A 12,576-nucleotide genomic window follows, 5' to 3' on the forward strand; every position below is an offset into this window, starting at 1 on the left:
TGAACTTATTAGAGAAGAGTCCATTTTTATGGGCATTATGTGTCTGTTTTTGAGAGACTTGAGGTAAGAGTTGCTTTGCCGCATTCCTTGGAGTAATAAACCTAGTGTTATCAGATAGTGTGTCTTTGGTTGATATGGAACCAGAGGCCTGTTCTCCGTTTTTTGAGGTGATAGTTGCATTTTGGTGGAAGGGTCCATAGTCCCTTTGGTTAGATGAGGGGGTGTTAGATATTATTTGTTAAATATAACAAATAGTTCTGTGTCTGATTGGTCCAAATGCAACTTTTGTGCAATGAAAGACTATTAATAGCCTTTCTTGTTCGTCTTATCTATCACATGTTGCTGCCTCATTATACGCTATACAATAAAAAGAAATGTATTTTCATTTATGTAGTAGTCAACATTTGAAGTGGATCAAAGAAGTTAATCAAAGTTGTCCTAAGACAAGAACGGGTATTGTTTTGGTTTCAGGACAACTTTGATGAAAGGTTTTGATCCAATTCAAATGTTGACTACTATATAATATATTTCTGCCCCATTCACTTGACTTTTAGGGGCATATAACTGCATTATGTAGGCTACATCGCACAGTGAATTGTTTCTTGCATCATGGGCTGCGTTCCAGTTTTTTTTTTTTGGGCCCTTCCCTCGCTTACTTCCCTGTCTCATTAACTCGGATATACATAATTTGATTACGTTGCACGAGTCCCCACTACTGGAACCCTTGCAATGGGTTGTTGGTTTATTCTTCATATTTATTTTCCTTACGAATTAGTTTGATGCAGAATTCTAAATGCATATAGATATGCTTGGACTACTTTAAATATTTAAAACAATCATTTATATATCATAGAGTTGTTTTGGGGCTGGGATAAATTAAACTCCATTTGTGGTGATGTCACAATCGTGTTGCATTATGATAAATGAGCAGTCTGAAGTATTTGAAGTGGACTCACTTCCTCTGTCAAAAAACATGAAGCTGTACAGACAGACCAGCAGCACCACTTCAAGTCAAACAAACCTGATGATGTACAGCAGGTGCAGGGCGGGGTGGGTTTAACATGTAATTATTTTCCATAACCAATTAATTCCATTAACACGTTAAACCAACAGCCCTCATATTAATTACAAATTTCAGTATAAACACATCAATTGCATGTAAGGAAATGATTGTCAATGAAAAAAAGAAAATGATTAAAAACGTTTAATACAAAAAAAATAAAAATTATGCGCCCTAATATTATTCATCGGAATATTTCCGATATTGCCCTTGAAAAGATCTGGATTTTTTAATGCAAGTACTTTTAAAAGGCTAGTAATATTTCACCCAATTTCAGTATCAACTTGGTAGAGAAGTACTGTAGCATTTCATTTTTGGCTTTGTATAATCGCTCAATAGGTCAACTTCACCAAGCATATGTACACACAAATTTGTGCGCAGAATCTGCATACTAATGTTTTTTTTTTTACTTACATTTGTACAAATTTCTACATCTGCAAAAAATAAATTATATATATACAGGTGCTGGTCATATAATTAGATTATCATCAAAAAGTTGATTTATTTCACTAATTACATTCAAAAAGTAAAACTTTTTCATTTTTCATTAATTACACAGACTGATATATTTCAATAATACTACTATTCATAATTTCATGTTTATTTCTTTTAATTTTATTAATTTTAAATTAAATTTAATTATAACTGACAACTAAGGAAAACGTACTCGGTTACTAAACGTAACCTCGGTTCTCTCTAGAAGAGCGAACGAGTACTGCGTCTTAGCTAAGAAAAGTCTCTTTTCACGAAATACTGAAGCAAAAAATTATCCTTAATTTTGTATTTTTGTAAAGCGCATTTGCAGCAGTACACAGCCATTCGCTCATTGGCTTGTTCTGCGGCAACTGCACAGCCTTTTGAGTGCAGGCTGATGCAACATCAGAACAATAAGGGCGCTTCGCGCCCTTCTTGCCACTTCCCGCCGAAACGGGTGTGTCCCAACCTATAAAAGGAGCTCGAAAAGGCTGACTCACCTGATTTATTTCATCGCCGAAGCGAACCAGAGTGAATCGTGCGCACGGCAGAGAACGCAGTACTCATTCGCTCTTCTAGAGAGAACCGAGGTTACGTTTAGTAACCGAGTACGTTCTCTTACGAGAGCTCTCTCGTTCTGCGTCTTAGCTAAGACGCTACGGGAACCCAATGTAAAACGCCGTCCGCGCAGGGATCACACACCAATAAACCTGAACGCCCAGGATTTACAGTGCACAGTCACCTGAGGGACTCACAGAGAGTCCAGGACAGAAAGGGGGAAAGCCCTCCGTCCCAAATCTAGCAGCATCCGTAGATGCGGCAATATGACATCACACAGCCGAGGCAAGGCCTGACCAATGTGGCAATGCGGGTCTTACGCAATACTGCCCATATAACAGTCGGCAGCGCATAGCGCTCATGAACTCAGAATTCCCCTCAGGGCCCTGATTCGACTATACCGACAGCAGCCTAGCTTGCAAGGCGGGAACCTCCAGGTTATAGAACCTGATAAATGTAGACGGCGAGGCCCAACCTGCCGCCATACATATATCCTGCAAGGAGATCCCAGTAGACCACGCCCAAGATGAGGCGACGCCTCTTGTGGAGTGTGCTCTTACGCCCAACGGGCATTGCAGGCCCCTGGAAGCGTAAGCTAACGCTATGGCGTCAACTATCCATCTGGATAGAGTCTGTCTCGAAACAGCCATTCCCTTGGAACGTCCACCGAAAGAGACAAACAGCTGCTCCGTCTGCCGAAAGGGAGCAGAGCGAGACACATAAGCTCTTAAAACCCTGACAGGGCAAAGAAGACTCGAGTCTCTATCCTCTTCGGACACCGGCAGGGCAGACAGGGCAATAACCTGAGCCCGAAACGGCGTGTTGAGGGATTTCGGCACATAACCGTGCCTATGTTTGAGTATGACCCTTGAGTCATTAGGCCCAAACTCCAAGCACGACTGGCTCACCGAGAGCGCGTGCAGATCACCCACACGCTTCACTGAAGCGAGAGCCAACAAGAATACTGTCTTGAACGACAGATGCTGAAGGCTAACTGATTGGATAGGCTCAAAAGGGGGACCCTTCATGGCCTCCAAAACCGCCGTGAGGTCCCACATAGGGACTGACGGAGGTCTGGGAGGATTCAGCCTCCTAGCTCCTCTGAGGAACCGGATGACCAAATCATTCCTTCCTATTGACTGACCGAGCGCTGTTTCAGAAAACGCTGCGATGGCCGCCACATAAACTTTGAGCGTGGATGGGGCTCTGCCCTTATCCAACAGCTCCTGTAGGAAGGAGAGAACCTCCGTCACCTCACAACTAAGGGGTGAATATCCTCGAGCTGTGCACCAGCTGGAGAACACCGACCACTTCGAGGCATACAGACGTCGTGTCGACGGAGCTCTAGCCTGAGTGATGGTATTTAGCACTCCCACTGCGAGATCAGCGGGTAACCGTTGAGCGCCCACGCATGGAGGGACCACAACTCCGGTTGAGGGTGCCAAATCGAGCCCCTGGCCTGTGAGAGGAGGTCCCTCCTCAACGGTACCGGCCACGGCACGACATTTGCTAACTGCATCAAATCTGGGAACCATGGTTGGTTCTTCCAAAGAGGTGCTACAAGCAGTATTGAACATCTCGTTTCTCTCACCCGTTCTATCACCTGCGGAAGGAGGGAGACGGGAGGGAAAGCATAAAGCGGGCAGCACGGCCATTCCCGTGACAGCGCGCTTTCGTTCTTTGAAAAGAACGCGGGGCAGTGAGCGTTTTCGTGGGACGCGAAGGGGTCCACCTCCGCCCTGCCAAATCTCTCCCACAACAGCCGGACTGTTTGCGGGTGTAGAGACCATTCGCCCGTAGGAACATTGCCTCTGGACAGCCTGTCTGGACCCAGATTCTGTAGCCCAGGCACATGCACTGCCCTCAGCGAACGCACGTTGCGCTGAGCCCAAACCAGGAGGCGTTCCGCTAGCCTGTACAGGTTTCGGGACCCGAGACCGCCCTGGCGATTTATGTAGGACACCACAGACATGTTGTCCGAATGGACTAAGACGTGGTGATCCTTGATTTAGGGACAAAAGCGCATCAGCGCGTTCTCCACTGCCAGCATTTCCAGACAGTTGATATGATGGAGCTTTTCCCGTTCTGACCATAGGCCAAAGGACGGTCTGCCCTCGAGCAGCGCTCCCCATCCCGAAGTGGAGGCGTCCGTCGACACCATCTTCACATTCGGGGATGTCCCCAGGCTTACACCTGATCGGTACCAGCCGTTCGCTGTCCAAGGTGCCAGAGCTGTGACACAGCTCTGATTGACCTTGAGATGCAGCCGGCCAGACGCCCACGCTCTGCGCGGCACCCGCGCCTTCAGCCAGAACTGCAGGGGGCGCATGCGGAGTTTGATAGTGTTTGAGCGACACGGTCGCGCCGCAGCGGAAAGAACTCGCTGCGTGCTGAATGCCCATCACGCGCTGTTGTGACAGCTGCGCCGCGATGGAACACGATTTCAGAACTATACCCAGAAACAGAATCGTCTGATTGGGGTTCAGCGAACTCTTCGCCTAATTGACACTGAGGCCGAGCTTCTCGAGGTGATCGAGTAAAACGGCCCTGTGGCCGGACGAGCGTGCACGGGTTTCGTCCACGAGCGGTGCGGGGCGACGGCTTGAAGAGCGAGAACAGGGTCCCGAGCTGCGTTGCTGACGCTGTCGCGATGACGCAGTTGGAGGCGGTGGGCGTGACTGAGAGCTCTGTGGGGGCGGCCTAGAGCGGCTAGCTGCAGAACCGGAGCGCTTCGGCAAGAAGTGCTTGAACGCCTGCGAAGCTTTCTGGGCCTCGGCGAATCTCTCAACAAACTCGTTGACAGATGATCCGAAGAGGCCAGCAGGAGTCAGCGGCGCGTCGAGGAACTCAGCGCGCTCAGATTCCTTGATGTCAGAAAGAGTCAGCCACAAATGCCTCTCAGCCACCGTAGCGGAAGCCATAACCCGTCCCATGGCCTGTGCAGCGGACTTAGTAGCGCGGAGGGAGAGATCCGAAGCACTCCTCAGATCCGCGAGACAGATCGCTTCAGGTCCCATCTCATCCAGCTTGCGGAGGAGATCGCCCTGGAAAATCTGCAGCGTGGCCATGGTGTGTAGCGCAGACGCAGCCTGCCCAGCAGCAGAGAAGATCAGTGCGAGCAGCGATGACGTCATGCGGCAGGCTTTGGATGGCAACGCCGCCTTAGTCCGCCGTCCAGCAGAGGGCGGGCAAAGGTGCGCTGCTATAGCCTGTTCCACCGGCGGAAGTGACAGGTAGCCTCTGTTTTTAGCACCGTCCAGTGCGGAGAATGCTGGCGAAACAGATGAACTGATTCTCGCCGAAAATGGAGCATTCCAAGCTTTCGCCACTTTTTCGTGAAGCTCAGGAAGAAAGGGGGCGTGCTTTGAGCTTGAAGAAGAACGCTCATCCGGGAGATAGCTACCATCCAGCCGGGAACGTGAAGGGGGCGCTGGTGCAGACCACTCGAGGCCGAGGCTCACCGCGGCCAGTGCGAGCACTCGCATCAGCTCCTTATCGATATCCCCCCGTCTGCTGGGCCTCTGAGCAGAGGGCGCGAGATCCACGGAGCTCGCCCAACCCTCACTGCCCGAAGCAAGCAGAGAGCACGTGTCCTCTTCCTCCGACGCGGGCCTGAGATCCACTTCCTCGGATGACGCGTCAGCAGACAGCGGACGCTGAACATCGGGAAGCGATGCAGGGGAGGCCGGCGAAGCGGAGGGAACCGGCGAGCTCGGCCGAGCTGGAGACGGTTCCAGTAGGCGGTGCGAGTGGCGCTTCTTACGGCGCTGCGGCGCAGCGGATGATGCAGGCTTCGAGAAAGATGCCAGGCGAGTCCTCAGAGTCACCATAGGCAGTAGCTCGCAATGAGAGCAGCCGCCATCAGCGAGCGCGAGCGCTGCATGGACCCAGACAGGAGACGCAGACGACGTGATGATCTCCTTCGCTGAGCGGGGCTCTGCACGAGCCGCACGAGGGCATCTTTAAAAAGACGCAGCTCTTTTGTGAGTGTGCGTCGCAGGGCCAACACACACAGGATATATATGGATACAAAGGATATAAAGGATATAGGCGCCGGACAGTGCAGCAGGAACGGCAGTGGAAGGCGGCGAGGCCAGCAGCTTCAGAATGGCTCGTCCCGCTGATATGCTTCTCAGACGGCGCTTGCTTCCTCTGTGATCCAGCGATGCGTGAGCTTCGCTGAAGAGATGAAAAATCAGGTGAGTCAGCCTTTTCGAGCTCCTTTTATAGGTTGGGCCACACCCGTTTCGGCGGGAAGTGGCAAGAAGGGCGATGTTGCATCAGCCTGCACTCAATAGGCTGTGCAGTTGCCGCAGAACAAGCCAATGAGCGAACGAACCGTCTCGCCTATGGCTGTGTAGTGCTGCAAATGCGCTTTACAAAAATACAAAATTAAGGATAATTTTTTGCTTCAGTATTTCGTGAAAAGAGACTTTTCCCGTAGCGTCTTAGCTAAGATGCAGTACGAGAGAGCTCTCGTAAGAGAATCCCAAATTCTGTATCTCAGAAAATTTGAATATTACTTAAGACCATTACAATAAAAGGATTTTTAGAGATTTTGGCCAACTGAAAAGTATGAACATGAAAAGTATGAACATGTACAGCACTCAAAACTTAGTTGGGGCTCCTTTTGCCTGAATTACTGCAGCAATGCGGCGTGGCATGGAGTCGATCAGTCTGTAGCACTGCTCAGGGTTTATGAGAGCCCAGGTTGCTCTGATAGTAGCCTTCAGCTCTTCTGCATTGTTGGGTCTGGCATATCGCATCTTCCTCTTCACAATACCCCATAGAATTTCTATGGGGTTAAGGTCAGGCGAGTTTGCTGGCCAATTAAGAACAAGGATACCATGGTCCTTAAACCAGGTACTGGTAGCTTTGGCACTGAGTGCAGGTGTCAAGTCCTGTTGGAAAATGAAATCTGCATCTCCATAAAGTTGGTCAGCAGCAGGAAGCATGAAGTGCTCTAAAACTTCCTGGTATATGGCTGTGTTGACCTTGGACCTCAGAAAACACAGTGGACCAACACCAGCAGATAACATGGCACTCCAAACAATCACTGACTGTGGAAACTTTACACTGGACCTCAAGCAACTTGGATTGTGTGCCTCTTCGCTCTTTCTCCAGACTCTGCGCCCCGATTTTCAAAGGAAATGCAAAATTTACTTTCATCAGAGAACATAACTTTGGACCACTCAGCAGCAGTCCAGTCGAGACGCTCCTGACACTGTCTGTTGTTCAAGAGTGGCACAAGGAATGTGAGAGCTGAAAACCATGTCCTGAATATGTCTGTGCGTAGTGGTTCTTGAAGCACTGACTCCAGCTGCAGTCCGCTCTTTGTGAATCTCCCCCACATTTGTGAATGGCTTTTGTTTCACAATCCTCTCCAGGGTGCAGTTATCTCTATTGCTTGTAAACTTTTTTTCTACCACATCTTTTCCTTCCCTTTGCCTCTCTATTAATGTGCTTGGACACAAAGCTCTGTGAACAGCCAGCCTCTTTTGCAAAGTCCTTTTGTGTCTTGCCCTCCTTGTGCAAGGTGTCAATGGTCGTCTTTTGGACAACTGTCAAGTCAGCAGTCTTCCCCATGATTGTGTAGCCTACAGAGCTAGACTGAGAGACCATTTGTAAAGGCCTTTGCAGGTGTTTTGAATTAATTAGCTGATTAGAGTGTGGCACCAGGTGTCTTCAATATTGAACCTTTTCACAATTTATTTTCTGAGATACTGAATTTGGGATTTTCCTTAGTACTCAGTTATAATCATCAAAATTAAAAGAAATAAACATTTGAAATATATCAGTCTGTGTGTAATGAATGAATATAATATACAAGTTTCACTTTTTGAATTGAATTAGTGAAATAAATCAACTTTTTGATGATATTCTAATTATATGACCAGCACCTGTATATATATATATATATATATATATATATATATATATATATATATATAAAACCATAGCTACAGATGGTGGACTGCCTAATTAGGCTTTACCGCTGCGTGTACCGCCGCGGCACAACTGTAATTCAGTCGCATGTTAAAATCATTCACGAAACTACCGCCAGGTGGCGCAAAGGGACGGATTGCGAAATGAGTGTAATTGTAAAATGATATAAAAGAAGGAAGTAAAACAACAATAACATTATGATATAACATTCTTGCTCTTGCCTCGTGCACATATTCACTGGAAATAGGGATGGGACGATAACCGGTTTTATTGATAACCGTGATAAAATGTGCTGAAGGTTAGTAATATCGTTTAAAAATGAATTATCATTAAAACCGTGTTTGATTATCGCTGTTTTAATAACTCACTATTAAATCATGTCCAGCCAGCAACAGTCTGACGCAAGTGCAGCGCACAATGTTTTTTTTGTTTTTTTTCGAGAAGGAATGGCGAAAGTCAGTGACTTTTCTATGCTTTTCTATGCTTCTACACTTTTCATTGTAAGGAAGGAAATGCCACAGAATTTAATCTCTCTTTAAATTAAGTGCATAGAGTTGCTTGTTTTATTAGTTGTTTGTTGATTATTAAATATAAAACTTGCTGAAATGTTTTCAGTGTGAGCATCAACTATTTTTGAACACTTTCATCTCGTTTCAACAAAACCGTGATAATATTGATAATCGTGATAATTTTAGTCACTATAATCGTGATATTAAATTTTCATACCGTCCCATCCCTAACTGGAAACAGCAGTCGTTCACATTCAGCGTTAGCACTTTGAGATATTGTTAATTATGATTTTTTTCCATCTATACTGAAACACGCGTGAACTACACAGCCTATTTACCTCATGCATAATAGTTAAGCTTCAAATGGGCAACATCACGAATATGGAAACGTTTGGATTTCTCCAGAATGAGAAAGCCCAACCATACCTTATGCTTAGCTTTAAATTATTATTATTTTTTGTTTTTTTATTACTAAGCCTATATTATTATATACTGTAATTATATTTATCCATTAGAATTATATATTTTTAATTCTTGTTTTGTTCTGAAAAATTTGTTAAATTTACAGGAGTTGTTGAAGTGAAGGGAACTAAAAATTTCCTGTTGGTACATTATTACATTATTAGGCCAGCCGTTATTATTTCTAAATGTAATATAATGAAACTTTTACCTGACTTATATTTTTTCCCCTCACAAACTCGGATTTATTTTTTTGCGTGTTTAAAAAAAAAAACATTCAGCAAACGAAAATAGGTGATTAATCCGTTAAAATGAAACCTATACACGACTCATATATTTTTTCCTCTGACAAACTTAATAGATTTTTTTGCGTTTTTAAAAAATAAAGAAAACATCCAGCAAATGAAAATAGGCGATTAATCCGTTAAAATTTGTTACTCTGGGTTAACAGTAATTATAATTATTTTATGCTTCAGAACAGAGCCTGGGACTAATATAGGCTATCCAGGGATTATTTTTTTTTTTTTTTCATTGCATCTGAAAATGACTTCGTTCATCACATTCACTTCACGCGCTCTTGCGCAGATCCACCTCCCGCGATGCTCAGCTGTGGACGATTTAAAAATGTTTGATATAAAGGTTGCTGTCCCATTTTATACAGAAATTGTTCATTTAAAAAAATTTAATTATATTGTTAGTTCTAATTATATTGTTAACACAAGTTGATTTAGACTATTTAACATGCACTGTGACATTTTACCATTTTTTACTTATAAACTCCTTGAGAATTTAAAGTTAGTTTAATAGCATTTAAATTCAAGTAAAAAAAAAAAAAAAGATTTTAATTGCTTAAATTATTTTTATTAATTAATATGTTATCAAGTTTATTCTTGTAGAAAAGACGTGTTTATTCTTTAAGAAAATAAGGGAAAAAATAAGGGACGATCCGAATATTTGTTTTGCTTTACCTATTTATGTAGGCTAAAATTATTCAAAAAAATTAAATAAAAAAGAATAAAATAATGTCATTAAAAATACCATTGGCCTGAGTAATTTTGACCATTATAGAATTGTGACTTTAAAGATTAGTGATTTAGGAGATGAAAATACTGTGAAATTACTAATGGCATGGATTTTAGAGCATAACAACTGAAGGTTTATGAACGTTAGCCAATAAAGCATTTTTTTAAACAACAGAACTTAAAGTTGTGAACTAAAATATTATTTCAACCATACAGCATGTGAATAAATACTGCATAATTTTCATAACATTTCATTATTCATAAAATGCATAACGTTTCTGGTGTTTGGATTTGTACTTCAATATAATGAGCTCCAAGTTTAAGAATAGCCGTAGACTAGTCAAAGGTCTTAAAACCTTCCGCAAATACCCACGATCACAAATAACAATGATTTTCGTAAAATAATGATTAATTATTAATTGATGAATTGTTATTAGCATTATTGTCTTGAGAAAATAATGAATACAAAGAGTAGTGCTGCTGAGTGCAGGCATGTTTCAGCCCAGTAACACACCGTTCTTCACAGCCAAAAAAACAGACTGAATTCAGTTCAGCTGGAGGGGGTTGGGTTTTGGGTATTTATGTATGGCTTGTGGGGGTCGAGATAAAGGTGTGAATTGCTCTTTCACATGGACAGTGTCTTATGAGGCTTTCACTTGCTGAACTGGTTTATATAGGACTGTTGTTTTGGTTATAGACTAAAAAATGGTCTGCCTCCACGTGTGACACATGTGGAGCAATCCAACAAAAGACAACAGAACCCAGTGATGGATACACTGGACACGATCCCCATCAGTGAACTGAAGCTTTTTCTGTTTATGATGAAATGTTCTGACACTGCGTTCAGATGATTTGACACTATAGTGTGATGTCATCAAGTTTTGACACACTTTTCGCTGTGGGGCACAGATGACAACTCTCGTGTCTGGTGTAGACACAGACAGTGACTGCTCTATTTACAAATAAGTTCTATAAGAGAAAAAAAAACTAAACCAGCGGCATAACGAGATGGAAATATAAACTAGAAAATATATTAACAGGTCCTCCGTCCATGACACTGACTCACTGCTGAGCTGCCAGTTTTAATCTTAACAGCTCTTAAAGCTGAGTGGATGGTTAGATGCATGATGGGCTAGTATTAAATAAATAAATAAATACATAAATAAATAAATAAAAATAAAGGTCTTTCCAGCATTGAGGTAATAACTTTACTGTTTTTTTTAATCATCTTGTTGCAGTTATAAATTTGACTGCTAAATGAATGATAAAGAACTATACCTATCACGACTGCCTACAGTGGTAGAGACATTTTTAAAAAACTTTCTAGGCTATGCTTTAAACACTGCAGGCCTTCTTTTAGCCACTTAATATATTTTTGTATTACAAATGTCGGTATATATATTTTTTTTTATCTGTTTTCCTGATGTAATTGCAATTTAACTTGATTGGTCATGTGATTAATCATGGATGTATGTGATCATGTGATCATGCATGGCTGTATATATGGAGGTGTGTCTCCCCACTTGTTTTCATGTCTGATGAAGGGCTTGGGCCCGAAACGTTACACGTGGTGAGCAATCATTAAAATTGCTAAGGAGCATTTTCTGGTGTGCGGACTCATTGTTTACCAAAGAACTATATTAAAACTTTTTTTGTAAAATTTCTTTGTCATTTGAATATTGATTTAAAAATTGGTTTAAATCATAAATCAGATTTTTTTTTCTAAAAATCTATTTTTTTTTTTGTTTAGGCCATATGCTATTGCCCTACTTTAAAAGCAAGTAAAGAAGGCTCCCTTTAAAATCACTTAAGTTGTCAATTACTAAAGCTCTTTTTGACATCGTGTGAATTTTGTTGATTATAATGAGAGAACTTGAGTTTAATCGTGAGGATGTTTTATTAATCTGTCCCTTCTTTAGAGTTTCAAAGATTTAATCGTGCAGGTTTAATTTTATTTGTTTCTTGTTTTAGGCAAATTAGGCCTAAATAATGGGAACGAAATTATACAGTGCTTCAAGTTTAAACATGCAACAATTTCTTAATCAGTTTACTGACAAATGTCTTTTTCCCAATAAGTTATGTCAAAATAAAGGACAGGTAACGAATAACAAAAATGCATGTTGTTTTATTAAAGGAAAAAATATATTTATATTTAAAATATAAATTAAAATATAGGCATAATATATGAAAATATTGACATTTTGCATATTAATCCATGTAGCCTACCCCCCTAAAATAGACTACCACTTTTAATGCTCCGATGCAAAGTAAACCACAATTTATTTTGAATAATATAACGCATAATTAATATAATATAAATAATACTGCACACCTTTTAAATGTGTCAAATCTAAAATATGGTTTAAATCCATGTAGCTAATAAAATATAAGCACAGACTCAGGCACATGCTTGACATTTATCCTGCTCGAATTCGTTCTAAGAAATGCACATAACTTCATAAATACCAAACTTTCATCTGTGAATATTAAATATATTCAATATTTAAACTATAGTGTTTTTCTTTCATTTTCCGTGACTGAAACAGTC

At 42.2% G+C, this 12,576-nt stretch overlaps 1 protein-coding gene across 1 annotated transcript in view; it reads right to left on the bottom strand.

Moving 5' to 3' along the window:
* The window catches only part of wdr11 (WD repeat domain 11), a 226,446-nt gene that overhangs the window by 197,327 nt on the left and 16,543 nt on the right, over positions 1 to 12,576 (bottom strand). The window lies entirely within an intron of this gene.

This window comes from Carassius carassius, chromosome 30, assembly GCF_963082965.1.
Source record: "Carassius carassius chromosome 30, fCarCar2.1, whole genome shotgun sequence".
Taxonomy (NCBI): domain Eukaryota; kingdom Metazoa; phylum Chordata; class Actinopteri; order Cypriniformes; family Cyprinidae; genus Carassius; species Carassius carassius.